Source organism: Mus musculus, chromosome 12, assembly GCF_000001635.26.
Source record: "Mus musculus strain C57BL/6J chromosome 12, GRCm38.p6 C57BL/6J".
NCBI lineage: Eukaryota > Metazoa > Chordata > Mammalia > Rodentia > Muridae > Mus > Mus musculus.
Window position 1 is genome coordinate 53,279,143 of NC_000078.6, and position 14,938 is coordinate 53,294,080.

Here is a 14,938-nt window from a genome sequence, read left to right on the forward strand (position 1 = left end):
AACTGCCTTTGTAAAATTGGCCCAAACTAAAGCTACTTCATACTTTCGTTTTAGAAACAGGCTTTTCTTGGTTAAAAAAAGTCATTTCTACTGTTATCTTTGAAGATTGGGATTCTAAAGATTAAGCACTAGCTTGCTTCTCTCTCTCTCTCTCTCTCTCTCTCTCTCTCTCTCTCTCTCTCTCTCTCTCTCTCTCTCCATACTTTCCCTACCTCTCTCCCACATCAAATCTCCACCTACTATCTTTCACGGTTTCTATGTATCTCTGTCTGACTGTCTCTGTCTCTCTTACATGCAAACACACACATGGCCCTTCCTGAAATCTGTCTACAGCATAAAAACAAAACAAAATTAAAAACAAACAAAACAGTTTAAATCCTTGTAGTCACAATTTTTTCTGTTTTAATTAAAGTATTCAACCCTGTAAGTACAGATGGTCACCAAAGTTCAAATGACCCACAGTAAATTCAGCCAGTTGCCCCACTTACCCCTAGCCTCCTTAAAACCCATGCTGTGTCTACTGTGGAAGTTGCCACAGGTCGAGGGAGAAATAGCACCCTGACACATCACAAAGCTTTCATATCTTTTCACTAACATGATTTAGAAAGGTCATAGGGAACTGTGAGTTGGGGAAGGAGAGTGACAGGAGTGTGACAGCAATGTTAACTCAGGGTGGCACAGAACACTTGAGCAAGATACCCACCCATTCAACTGAAACCAGTGATGTCCTGTGTGCCTTGTCTCTCTGGACAGTGCGCGTCCTCTCCTGAATGGTGTTGAGGACATTCTTGCAAATTAGTTTGATCAAACATTGCCCTCCTGCTTATATCTGAGGTAAGTGGACTTTGCTCGGGGTATGGAGTATGAGAGGGGTGATGGTTGGGACCCTTCTGTGATGTGGGGAAGAGGTTTTGAGAGTGTCCAGGATGGAGCAGACTCTAAAGCAAGCAGTCTCAGGATACGTTCATCTGTTCAAGACCTTTGCCTTGAGTTAATTGCAGAACCAGACATGGAGAAGAGTGGATGTTCTTTTATAAACAGCTTCAAACAAGTTTTCCCCCTCAATGACTTGTTATCCTTGCTGGGGATACCTGGCTCATAATTTTGCCTCATTAAGAGCAAACAGGCACCTAAGCCTGATCAGACCAAATCACAATCTGAAGTTATTTGAGTTTCATATAAAATTGTACATTTTGAATTTCATCTGTTTTTTAGTTTTGGATTGCTTGTAAGTGAAAATCTATTTGTTGTTCTACAAGCAACTTTTGGATTTTGAATGTCATTTCTGCAGCAAGGACACCTATACTCAATAACCACTTCAAGTGCTGACATCTGGAGCAGCTAGGGCATACATTAAGGGAATGGATTTTCATTCTCTATATGAGATCTTATTTTCCATAATTTACTTTATTTGAAGTCAGGGCCTGTTCTGTGGTGCACAGTGTATGTCCTGCACATAGTAAGTGGTCAGTTAGAGCTGAGGACCAAATGAATGGCGTTTTTTCTATGGAATGTACAGACAGAGGTGCCACAGCAGCACATGCACGAGCTGATGAGTGAATTTGTTGTCATCTAGGTCACAAAGGACGATATTTTGTATTATTAGCTTCCTTCTTAGTTTGTAACTAACTGAGCACCTGTGATTGCCAGCCAATGGACTGAGTGCTCTGTATGACCCCAAAGGAACAGAGTGGAGGGTGGTGCGAATGGGGGCACTGATAGCACAAGCAACTCCAGGGTATAGAGGAAGTATTTTAGTACAGCAGCAGAGGAAGAGGAATTCAGGTGTCAGGTAACACTGAAATCTGAGTTTGGAAGCCTGACCTGTAGGACGGCACAGTCCCTCTGTGTCTGGAGTCTGGGGATTTAGTATCTGTGGTTCTATAAGGAGGCAGTGTGACCAGAAATGTTAAGAATAATGCATTTTAAAAACATAGTATGCATATATATGTAAAGAACATGTATAGGCCTATTTCCTTGTTATTCCCTGAACAAGACCATATAGTAATAATTTATAGGACATTTACTTTCAGTTAAATATAATAAGCAAGTAATCTATTGAGTAGATATGTTTTAACTATACAGGAGGGTATGTACAGTTCATATGCTGTTCTGGAATTTGATATCTATAATGCATCTCAGAGCTAATGTCCTACAGATTTAAAAAATCATCATCATCATCATCATCAACAACAACAGAACTGTATTCTTGAGTAAGGGAAGTGATCCCAGAATGGCTTAAGCAAATACTTATGCCTTTTAATACTCTGGAGTATAAAGGTAGGTGACTTGACTTTTACCCCCGAGGACAACAGAGGCCTCACTCTCGAAGTCCTCTTGCCTGTTGTCCTATGGTTACCCAATATCTGTCTTGTCAATCCTCAAAGCATAAAGTGTGAAGCAAGGGGCTGGACAGCCACGTTCAAACTTTTTTCTTTTTCTTCTTTTTCTTTTTCTTTTTCTTTTTCTTTTTTTTTTAATCAGAAAGTAAACTCTCTTTCCAAAGTTACAAACTGACTTTACTTCCCTCTCGATGGTCAGAACAGTGCCACTGGCAAACTTTCCTTATCATTAGGCCATGCAGACCTCATTAGACCATGTAGACTGCCGAAAGAAGATCAGAGGCAAATACAAGAGGAAGAACAGACTAAAGAGTTTTCTTTAGTGTTTGCTATGAGAATAAGTCTTGATAGGTAGCGTGTGTGATTAATAAAGTGATCTGTCAGAATTTGGGAGGTGATCAATCATGATGTTTAGGTTTGTCTGTGAGAAGACACTGATAGAGGGCAAGCTTTCTACTGCACAACATGAACAGAAGTGCAGTGCAAAGCTGCAACCATAGCTTGGGACACTAAGGTGGAGGAAGGCATCGGGACACAGGACTCTCCAGGCCATCAACCAAGGGAATTATCAGTCGTACTTACATGGCTCCTGACCTCCATTGGAGGAGGTGTGCATTGTGTTTTGTTTTGTTTTGTTTTCCATTTCCAGAAGGAATTTGTTTTTGTCACTTCTTTCTGTCACGGTTGTTTTTGTTGACTTTGCCAGCAGATCTATAAGAAGCACCATTACAACTTTTAAATCATAAAGCCATTCTCATGGAGCCAAAGGGAACTTGCATTTCTCACTAAAGCACTATATAGATAAAACCTTTATTATTTTTTATATTTTTAATTTGACCTGTATGATTGGTTTGCTTGTGTGTAGGTCTGAGTGTTCTGCGAATGCCTGGTGCCTGTGGAGGTTAGAAGACGTCGACCCTATGGGATGGGAGTCACAGGTGGTTGTGAGCTGCCACGTGGGTGCTGGGAATAAAATCTCCTGGGATCCTCTACAAGAGCAGCCAATGCTCTTAACCACTGAGCAGTCTCTCCAGCCAACCCCCAACCCATGGTATTATTATTATTATTTTTTAGTTACACAGTTTGAAATACTGGAATGTGAAGTACTCTGTCCAAAAGAAGAATTCAACAGATGCTAGAGTCCTGACAGCCATTATAGTAAACGAGAAGCAGCAAATAGCTCTGTTTATATAGCTCACCTCTCTCTTACAGGTGATTCTCTTCTTTGGTGGTTTACTGTTGGTGGTATATGTTCGTGTGTGTGTGTGTGTGTGTGTGTGTGTGTGTGTGTGTGTGTGTCTGTGTGCATGGTGCATGTGCACACACACACACACACACACACACACGCACGCACATGCATTTTGGCAAAGCCACTGTAGCCTTACATTTAACGTTGCCCCACCTGGTCGTCTTGGGCACTGTAACTGAGGAGGGCCAGAGCAGTCAGGTCGAGGTGATTTGCTACATCACTGGTTAACATTAATGCACAGAAATATCCTTCAGGGTGTTTGATAAACACAAATTCCATGGACCTACTGGTTTATTAAGTTGCTTGCAAGGGGGAACTAGGAATCTTAAGTGATTTTTGACAGAGGAGGGTCCCAGAATCCACTCTGATAAAAGCCTGTAGACAGGAAGTGATGTATAAGGGGAACTAAGGCATCTCTTAGACTAGGTCTTGGACATCTTACCTGCTCTGGACTAAAATCCTGGGACTCCAAAATTGGATGTGTGCACTCCAGGAAATTTTTAGCAAGACTAATTTTGGTTCAGAAATGGAGTAATGGATCTTTTTTTTTATTTATTTTAAGACTTATACTTCTTGATTGTCTTTTATAGCACATGCACATTAGTGCAATTGTGCATCTTTATAATTTAGGTGTAGACTTGGATGCACATATGAAAGGCCTGTTGTATAAACTGTTTTACCAAGAGTGCTGCAAGATCAAAGATGCTGAGAGATCACTGCTCTAAACGACTGACAGGGCCTGAATCCATACTTCTGTCTAGCAGTGTGCAAACGTTTACTGTTCCTTAATTGTTTTTCATTTAGAGATCAACACTACTCAATGCTGCCTTCCTGAGTATCTGTATGTGGGGCAGAGCCCACGATGAAGAGCAGTGGTGGGCTGTGCAGGGAATGCTGGGGGGGGGGGGGGAGGGAAGCTGGCATTTAAACAACCACCTACTCAGAAATCAGCAGAGAAGAACGAAGATAGCATCATCAGAGCCCAGGTCTCAGTCCAGCTGTTAGGATTGGATGATGAACGGCCACTCAGCAAGGGTGTGAAGAAACCCACGTTTTCCAGGACTGTTTGTGTTTTGGCTTTAAGCCTGGGTTGAACTTCCTTCTTCTCTGTTCATGGAAGACCTTTCCCTATAAAGTTTTCCATTCAAAGTAAAATAAGATTTCATTGTGTTTCCATACATAATTTCATACTCTAAAAGATACTTTAAGGTGATGATCACTAAAATCATCCATGCTCCCCCTCCAATTTGAATACAGTCCATTTTCCTTAACTAGAGCTGGCAACAAGGTTTTTGCCTCTTTCTAGTTTGAATTTTTTAAACCACACTATAGAACCCAGAAGGCATGGGGCCATTGCTAACTAGAGGTATTGTTCCTAACACACACACACACATACACACACACACACACACACACATACACACACACACACACACATACACACACACACACACACACACACACACACAGACACACAGACACACACACACACACACACACACACACACACACACACCACACGTCATACATCATATACAGCTACTGGTTTAAAGTTTGAGCTTTTTCTGTCAGTATAGTCAGATCTGTTTATTTGTTTGTTTGAAACAGGGTTTCTCTATAGTCCTGGCTGTCCTAGAACTTGCTCTGTAGACCAGGCTGGCTTTGAACTCAGAGATTTACATGCCTCTGCTTCCAAGTGCTGGGATTAAAGGCAAGGCATGCTCTACCACCACTTGGCAGTATTTCCAATCTTTTAAGAGCTACGTAGCACAGGTAGTGTGTCTCAAGCAATGAGACTCATTTTTGCTTCTTATTTAAAGAGTTTATTTCTAGAGTTTGGAGATGTAGCCCAGTGGCACATCTTCGTATGTGCAAGACCCTGGTTTAGTTCCAAGCATAGGAATATGTATGCCTGTGTGGATATGTACACTCATACACAATGTGCACATATATGTATATCATCATAAAAGCAAATCAAAACCTAACCCAAGCCTCCAGTTTTTTATCTCAGTGATAGCCTCTGCCTCAGCATGCTCAGTGTTATAGTTGCATGGGTTGGGGTCAATTGGAGAGGACTGACAGAGGGGAATAATATAGCAACCCACCAGTAACCTTTACCGCACCCGAGTGTGGCCGGCATTGTGTCGGGCACTTGATTGTCTGATTTAGTCTTCACAGTGGCTCTTGCAGGCAATGCTATTACTGTTGTTTAGCTCACAGACCTGCAGGTAGGGGCTTAAAGACCTGGAAGACAAATCTTGCCAAGAGTCAGCTCACATGCTAAGGAAGAGATTAGACCCAGAGGCAAAAGCTTTCCCCTGTGCTGCTGTGAGTGCATTCTTCTTAGTTAATTCCTATGCAATGACAGGGCCCTGGCCTTTTAGGAGAAACATGCACCGGCCACCTTACCAGGAAGGAGCCCAGACTCACTGTTGGGAGTGAGCAGGGACATAGGTCTGGTGTTTCCCTCGTATTTTTCTTGTGCGGAGCCCCTGTAGTTCTGCAGAACACTGCTTCTGCCAGGGAGCTCTGTCTCAAGTGCAGGTCGGAAGGAAGGATGCTTCTATCTGGGGTGGTTAGCTGGGTAGAGGGAGAGCCAGAGCTCTCCCAGGAGGGAGCTGGCTCTCTGGCATGTGAGGTGTTCAATGAGTGTCTAGTTTCTACTCCCTTAGACTTGTTTTTTTTTCCAGTTATTCTTAGACACAAGACTGTGTGTCTTGTTTTACTGTTTCCTACAAGAGAATTGGTAGCTGCTCCATGAGAGACTGGTGAGAGAGACCTCCCAGTGGCTGGCCGTTCTTTTTATCATAAGGCAACATGTCTGGGATGGCTGCATTCTCTTTCAGGCTGATTTCCTGGGCTCTGAGGTGATCTTTAGTTATGAGTCTTTTAGGAGTTTTGAGGTCAGGAATCCTGTATTTTATAATTTCTGAGACATTGCAACAACCTAAGAACTAATTGTTGAATCATTTAAAAGTGCCCTAGTGTTCAGAGCCTCAGTTTCCCTCATCTACACGATGGAGACATACAGATCTCCTAGCAACTTTAGAAGGATGAAATTGGTCAGTATCTCAAAGAACTTAATGTGGGGTCTGCCGAATTGTCGGCATTCAGTACACACACTATCACTCTTGCTATCATTCTGCTCATTTCTGATTTCTTCTTTAAAATACTCTTGGGTCTGCCACTTAAAGGCTGTATACCCCCAAACAAGCTCTGGTCCTAATGCCTAGGCTGATGCCACTGTGATGTCACTAATGTCAGAGCATGGTTGTGAGAACTTAGTAAGATTCAGAAGTAATAGTCAGGTGTATGTATGCATGTGTTGCTGAGTGAGACATGTTGTTTCATTTAACACTTGTAAACACCTAAGGTAGGTTCATTGTCCTTAATGTATACTACGGAGCAGTAGGGCTCATGGTCTCAGGTTATATGAGGAGTCTCAGCCATGTCTGTCTTATAACAACCTCTGCACTTGACACATCTGAGGGCATTTCAAAGGACCATGCATATATGTGGGCTGTTATTATGACATCTTTATTTGGGCCATAGCCTGCAATAGAGTATATTCCCAATTTGCTCTGCATTAAATTGAAATAAACATTTAAAGAAATGGCATCTTCCCAAGCCTGTCTTTGCTTTAAAATTTTCATACTTTTTTCTCATGATTTCTAATCTAAGAGTATAAAAATCTAGGATTTCTGAGACAAGGAAAAAGTAAGCCTGTGTGGCCAACACAAGAGGAAGTTTTTGTGTTACATTGCCCAATTTATAGGATTTGAAGTGGATATTTAGAAAAGCAATTACCAGGCTAGCTAAGGTATAAGATCACCCAATTGATTTGTTACGACATTGTGTTTTTAAAATATAAGGAGTCTATTATGCCAGTTTGGAGGCAGCTTGGTAGTTTCTGTGACTACTAGAATTTGACCAGAGGATCACAATTTTGGGACATCACATATCTGGCTAAAACTACTCTGTCACTGTACCTTCCTCTGAAGTATCTTAATTCAGAGCTAATACAAGATACTAGGGGAATACACTCTTAGCCTGAAACAGTGTTTTCCTGGTAGATCCTCCCTTGCTGGAAGCCTTCCCAGAGATTATCGGAGCTTCAGAGTCCATGCTTACTGGGGCTTTCCTAAGTGACAAGAGGAGGTGCTGTCTGGTGTTCCCAGGCTGGTGGAAAGATCTGACTTAGAAACTCCGAGATACTAAACAGACCCTACATTTTGAATTAGTATTGATTGACAAATCTCTATTCAATGTAAACAGTTTGAAGTAAGGATTGCAGTTTTAGAATTGGAATTTGCATATAGGAATATTCTCCTATGTGATATAATGATTAACTTTCACAGTAATCAAAATAACAAAAGGGGCTATTAATTTTTTGTAGTGAATTGTATATTAGACTACTGAATTGGGAATAATTAAATTGTATTTTGTTTAGGTTTTTCTTTTCAAATGTTATGCTTTCAAAAAGCGCACAGTTCATAGTGTGAATAAAATTCACGGACGAGTATCAAGGGCCTGTGAGCCCAGGAAACTGAGTTTGGCAGTGCTAATTTGTATTAAAGTTGTTGTTGCATGACAGCTGGAAAAAGATTTAATGCTTGCCACCTGAACCAAGGCACGGAACATTGGTTTCTATAACTGCCATGAATTTGAATCGAGGCCAGGATCTCTAAATTTGAAATAAACTGATTATTTATTATTATCTTGAGAGATGATACAGGCCACTTATGTTGTGGAAGGTATTTAGAAAAAGTATTTCAATTTAATTTTTTTGTAATTGCACACACACACACACCACATGGGCACATATGCATACACATGCATGCATGTACATGTACATACACACACTCATACACACAAACATGCACACACATGTACACATACACAGGAGTGCATGTATACTGTACACACGCATGCATGTACATGTACACACATACAAATGCACACACACAAGTACACATGCACATACATGCACACACACACAGGAGCAGACACACAGACACACACACTCCTTTCAAATGGCTAGGCTCTTCAGCATTATCTGTTTGTAGTGGCTCTGGCTGTCATACACTGACAGGGAAGAACTGGGAAAGCCATCCACTGTGTACCAGGAGCTAGCCCTGGGCTTGCAGCAGCTTCAAGGCTAGGCATTTCTACTTTTACCATGGTGGAGGTCTCTTCACCAGGGCCATCATTTCTCCTGCACGTCACTGTGGTTCACAGGATTACAATGTCACTTTAGTAATTTAGATTTTAACCCAGCCACCCTGCTGTGCTAAACTCTTCCAGCAAATCCAGATGCAAAATCCATTCATATGCTAGGACAATAAAAATGATGACAGCAACAATCATTCATAGTCTACATTTGCAAAAAAAATCTTCAGTTGAAAGGGCTTTATAAAGGGAGCATGTGTCTGAGACTACTGTATGAAAAGTGATCTTTGAATCTAATATGGAAATGAAATGAATCCACCTCTGGAGTGAAACATGGAGGCCATTTAATAAGTTTTTAACTAAGCACACATGTCTCTGTGTAATATAAGTTTGCTCATATACTTTGTAAATTGTATTTTACATTAAAATAACATTTAAACTTTATTCTTACTGAAAAATAATTGATTGGAAAAATATTCAGAAACTAACTGGCTAAACAGTAAAAAAAAAAAAAATAATAATATCTATTGAGCCTTTCAGTCAAGCCCAAGAGTTTCCGTTAAGGTACACCATAGGCATCTTTCATTTGTAGAACACTGAGCCTCTTTGCAGTCTTGTGGTGAGACAGTCAGTGTTTCAGCAGCACCTCATCTTACAGGGCAGAACCAGCATGCATTCAGTACTGCATTGCACTAGTGCAGACAACCCCAAGCCAGTTCCTCTTCTCTTCCCACTTTCTTCCTGAGTGACCTCATCTATTTCTAGAGTGTTGAATAGCTGCGCTCTGCTGATGACCCATTCTGTCTCCTAGCTGCTTCCCATCTCTCGCTCCAGTACTTATGAAGTTAAAACTGGACTAAGAGTTCTTCATCATGTTCTGCTTTCTCATTCCACCTCACTTTCAATATAAATCACGAGGTCCTCACATTCCAAACTGAGATGTTCCGTAAAATAATCCCTGTCTGCACTTCACAGAGCACTCCCCGGCGTCATGTTCTTTGCATTCTTCAATTAAGCAGTATTGGAGGTAGTATCCCCCTTCCCAGAGTCCGTTAGCTCCTGAATGTTTGCGACTATATTTTGCATATATCCTTACAGCTGTCCAGCACAGTATGTGAGGTAGGCGGTGGGCATGTACCACTAAGTATATGATAAATAAATAAAAATAAGGTAGTATTTTTTGTATTTTCTTAGATTCTAGAAATTCTTTTACATATTATTTCACCAAGTTGCGTATTTGCATATGTATGCTATATTTTGATGGAATGATTTATTACAGTCCACAGTTTATATTCCTAATTTTTAGGGGCGGGCCATTGACTTATATGAAATCCTTCATTTGGAAATGAATCCTTTCTTGAAATGAATACAGCTTCATAGGTTTGCCCTTACTTTTTATATTTCCAATAACATTATGTGCAATATTTCTCTGTACAAAAGAGAAAAAATATATGCTGGTTTTTATTGCTAAAGTCTTTGCCAGATCCTATAAATTTCAGCCTTTAGGTTGAAGCTATATGATATATGTGAAGCATCCTTCCCCAGTAATGGCTGAATGTCAGTGGTACCATGCTGAATTTGGATATTTATAAATGCTTAGTGAGGGAAATAGACTCATTATATATTATACAGGAAGAAGAGTTATTTAATACCACTTGGTTTTTAAATGAAGTCTGACTACACACATCCATAACATCTTATACATAATTATCATCTCATTCTGCAAATGAGTTTCATAGTTTTTTAGATGACAATTATTTTTATGGCTCATTCTTTTAAAAGTCATATCCTTTATTATTATTATATTCACTTATCGAGTATACATGTAGCTGCACACAGGGCTGAGGGAGGCATGCCTGCTGGTGGTATTTGTGGAGGTCATAGGACAACCTGGTATAGTTTGTTTTCCCCTTCCATCACATGGGACCTGGGATCAAACTGATGTCCTCAGGCCTGGTGGGAAGTGACTTTACCTGCTGAACCATCTTGCTGACCTGAATGACTTTATCTTAGGTTTGTTTTTCCTTCTTGTATTTGGCCTTGATGTTTGCCATGGGGTCTCAGCATAGCCCAGGCTTTCCTTCAGTTCATGATCCTCCTGCCTCAGCATCCTGAGTGCTGAGATTATAGACATGAGTCACCATGTCTGATTTTTGCTTAGTTTTATCCTTGCTATACCTTAGAATTTGGAGTGAAAAAATGGAGCGAGGATTCGTCTCATCCTGCTCCTCACGTATCTTCCACATGGATCCCAGTGATGTAGTCACGGAAAGTGTATCAACTTTTTAATGTGTATGCAATGAGAAGACTTTCAGATAGGATTAGATGTGTGAACAGGAATGATAAACTTTTCTTAACAAAAGAATGCTAGTTTGGTTCTTTGATCTTTGGGGATGCCCATCGCAGACGAGTAACTTTCTAAGTACTTGCCTGTCAGCTTTCCATAGGCCATTCTTACGTCATATTTTGAAGGACAATTAGATCGAAAGCAGCTTAGGTCTTGTAGCATTCACAAACTTTTCTGTAGCAGTGGTATCAGTGAGTTGAGGAGGCCTGGGATAGGATTTGCACGTGCATTTTTGAGATGGGAACTTCTTCAAAAAACACAATGGAACCACAATAATGTCCCCATTGTTCATTCTTAACAGAAGACCCATTTTCTTTCATAGGGTGGAAATAGTTGACATTAATTATCCTCAGTCATGTGAATATTCTGTGATTTTTTTTCCCCCCACTGTCTCCTAAAAGACTTTGTGGAAGGATGACCTCTGAGTCTGCAGCTCTGGCTTAGTCATTCAGAAGTTCTGAAGCTCAGGATCCGATTCCTAAAAATGGCTGCATCGAGGGATTTCTCTGATTGGATGTCAACCCCTCAAGTCCAGAGTATAGTGTGCAGAAGGATGTAAATAATTTGAGGACCAATTTATGTCGATTTCCTTTTAATGGGGGTTCTTTAAATTATGATAATGATTATCGCTAAAAATTTATGGGGGCCATATGTCCTGGCATGTCTAAATATCCTGTCTTAGCAAGGCCTGCTTATCGTCACCTAAGGACACGCTGGTGAGGAGGAAGGCACATCTTAGTGGTGGGCTTGACAATAGAGCTCTCCATGACCTCTGTCTTACGTTCGTGGAATTTAGGCCATGTTTGAGTAGATGCTCCAGTGCGCTGTAGAATCTGTTGGGCTTTGCTTTCTAGTCGGTAACCTGCAGGACAGACATCCACACAACACAAGCACCACAGCCAGGGACTGCTTAGGAGGATTCGCCTTGCCTGCCGTGTTAGCTGTTCCTACGCAAATCATAACCCCCAGTGTTTCCTGCAGCATTTGTCTAATGCCAAAGAGACACGTTTTGTCTAGAAAACAAAAACTTCTGTTAGACTTTTAGCTTCTTTTAGACTTGACTTTCTTTTGGAATTTTCGGTGGAGGCTTTCTGAGGAAGTTTTTGGGTTTTTTTTTTTTTTTTCCACGTTTATTTGCTTGTTTCTACATATGTCCATGAAAGATTGTATTTATTGAACAAATGAAATGGAACTAAACTCCCAAGAGAGGGCATGCCATGGAAGAGGAAAGAAATCAGAGGCTGAGATCGGTCTCAAGGGCTCACAGGAGGACAAGCAGTCAGCCTACGTGTGTTTCACAAGGATGCTCAGGTCTTAGAGTCGGGGCCTGGATGTCAGCAGCTGAGTCTCCATAATGCATGGGAAGGATCTAGGAGAAGCTTTACGGTTCTGTCACAGCATGGCTGGTGAGAGAAGGTGGACGGTCGTGATCAAGGGCAGATGGCTGTGAGTGAGGCATCAGTCAGAAAGTCCACAGTGCTTCATGATTGACGTGAGTTAACCTGTCATTCAGAGAGGGCATAGAGTGGGCATTCTCACAGATACCTGAGTGGACATGGAATTCACCGGGGATTCTGAACTCTGTGGAATGCCACGCCCTTTCAGATTGCCACTGTGTAGCGGTAGTTTGGGGACCTCACTTTCAGAGACACGAGCAGGGGGCTCTGAGTTGACATCGCTCACTTGCGTTTGTATGATTTGCAGGGAGCATAAGAGCCACGGGCTTTCCTCCCCACAAATGTGCCCACACTTAAGCTTATGTTTTAGGAAAAAGGTAGGAATGTTCAGAAGTCTTAACCCGGGTTCCGCTGAGAAACGCATATGCTAATAAGGAGAAAGGGGAATGTGTTCTGTTCAATAGAAAATATTTTGGCTAGACTACCGGGTGCCTACCTTGCAAGGAATCACAGATATTTGGCATGTTCAGAAAAGCGTTGGACGGGGCTGATTTGTTCTGACCATCAGGAAGCTGTGGAGCCAGGACCCGGGGAGCCGTCTGTTTGCACTGGTTTATGGTGCTGAGGTCAGTGGAGAGGGAGGGTTTTGTTTCCATGACTGCATGTCAGTATATTTTTAAAATGTGACCTCCATCTAAAGGTGATACTAACAATAATCAATTCATACATGATTTTGAAATATTATTTGGTGGGGGCCCAGGTTGGAACTATCATCTTGAGGGGGCTACTGAGTCGTGGGCTCACCAAGTTTGTGGTGGCACTGCCGAGGATTGAGGGCAGGGTCGGACATTTTTTTCCAGCCGGCCTGTGGGAATGCAGGTCTCCCCTCCAGAGTGGATATGATTTTACTCGATTTTTTTTTTAAGGTGGAGAAATGAATGGGGCATGCATTCATGTTTTTCACCTAGGCCAAGTGGAAGACTTTGCAGTGATGTAACCCATTAGGCTAGAGAAGCTTTTCTGTGCACTGCCCCGCAGGGCCGAGAGTAAGTTATGAATGCCGCACTGTTCTCAGCCCAGAGGGCCTTGCCGGGAAGAGAGCGGTGTGCCTGGGCCCCAGCTATTGAGAAGATGCCAGTCAGGAATGAAAACGTCTTTCATGAAACTATAGCTAACTTCCCTGTGACACATTACCATAAAGCAGGGATATTTTAAAAACCAACAGTCTGAAAATACACACAATACTTCATAAAAGTCGGAAGGCTTTATGTTCGAGGGTGCATGTTGAGTGACTTAAAAATAGACAGGTTTGTGTCAGAATGCTTTTGAGGGAATTGTTCTAAGTAGCTTTCCTCCTCGCTCCCTCTGTCTGTTCACAGCTCTGGTTTCTTTTGCCTTTTGGTTGAAATTACAAAAGATGTCTTCTGAGACAAACGCTGGCCCATGACATCAGGACGAAGGAATGCTCGGCCTGGCCCAGCGTGTGTATAGCATCAGCTGCTTAACAAAATGTTACATTTTCCAGGGTGGATTTAAAAATTCCGGAGGATCCCTGAGTGTAGGGGCTGAGTTCAGACAGACTGTTACAGGAGCTCTTGTTAGAGGCATGCCAAAATGAGAATTTTTTTTTACGTTAATATTACAGACTTCCTACTCCCCTCCCCCGAAACAGAAAAATGTACTGTGGTCTGTATAAGACATATGATAAAAATTGATGGCTGTAACCACAGTAGGCTAGCATAGAATTTTAAATTTTGAAAAAATTATAGATGTTACAGATGTAAATTTGAATACTAAATTTTTGATTTGTTTTTTGAGTTAAATTTTGTGGACTTATATAACTCATATTCAGTGAGAATACATAAAATAATTTTAATTACTCTTTATTATTGTTAGGTCTTACCAGGACTTAATTTGGAACATTCCATATCATTTCCTGTATTTGGAGAGCACATAAACAGTTTGACCATAGTTCAGCATATGCATAAAATATTTATTTTTAATTTTTAACTGTGAATATCCAGTTAAAGTTCGTTATTGTTATTAATCTCTACTTCTACATCAGCAGAAGAAAATGGAAATTCTTGAAAAATTTGCAACAAGTACAAGTTCAATAAAATACATCAAGATGTCAATATATAAACAGTTCAAATCAGAAATCAGATGTAAGACATCTTTCATTTGGTGATTTATTGCCAATATATGTAAAAGTTATTATAGGAACTATATGCTGCTAGATTCTATTAAAGTATAATTAGAGAAACTAAGCATTTTGGTAAAGCCGTGTGTACCAAGAACAGTCTGAATGGATCAAAGGATTTCTTCTCACATGGGAAGAAAGAACATTAAACGCTAAGGAAAAAGAAGGCAAGAATAATGGTCAGCCCTCATAGGCTGAGCGTGGGTGGGGTCTGGCCCTCATAGGCTGAGTGTA

General features: G+C 41.1%; 1 protein-coding gene and 1 long non-coding RNA gene across 20 annotated transcripts in view; both read left to right on the forward strand.

Moving 5' to 3' along the window:
• Window positions 1–14,938, forward strand: part of Npas3 (neuronal PAS domain protein 3) — an 824,148-nt gene that overhangs the window by 31,117 nt on the left and 778,093 nt on the right. The window lies entirely within an intron of this gene.
• The window catches only part of Gm51419, a 53,459-nt gene that overhangs the window by 26,004 nt on the left and 12,517 nt on the right, over window positions 1–14,938 (forward strand). Inside the window, exon 1 of the long non-coding RNA XR_003950183.1 lies at window positions 1–14,913. This exon is cut by the window's left edge and continues 26,004 nt beyond it. This is a non-coding gene — a long non-coding RNA (predicted gene, 51419). The remainder of the gene's footprint in view (window positions 14,914–14,938) is intronic.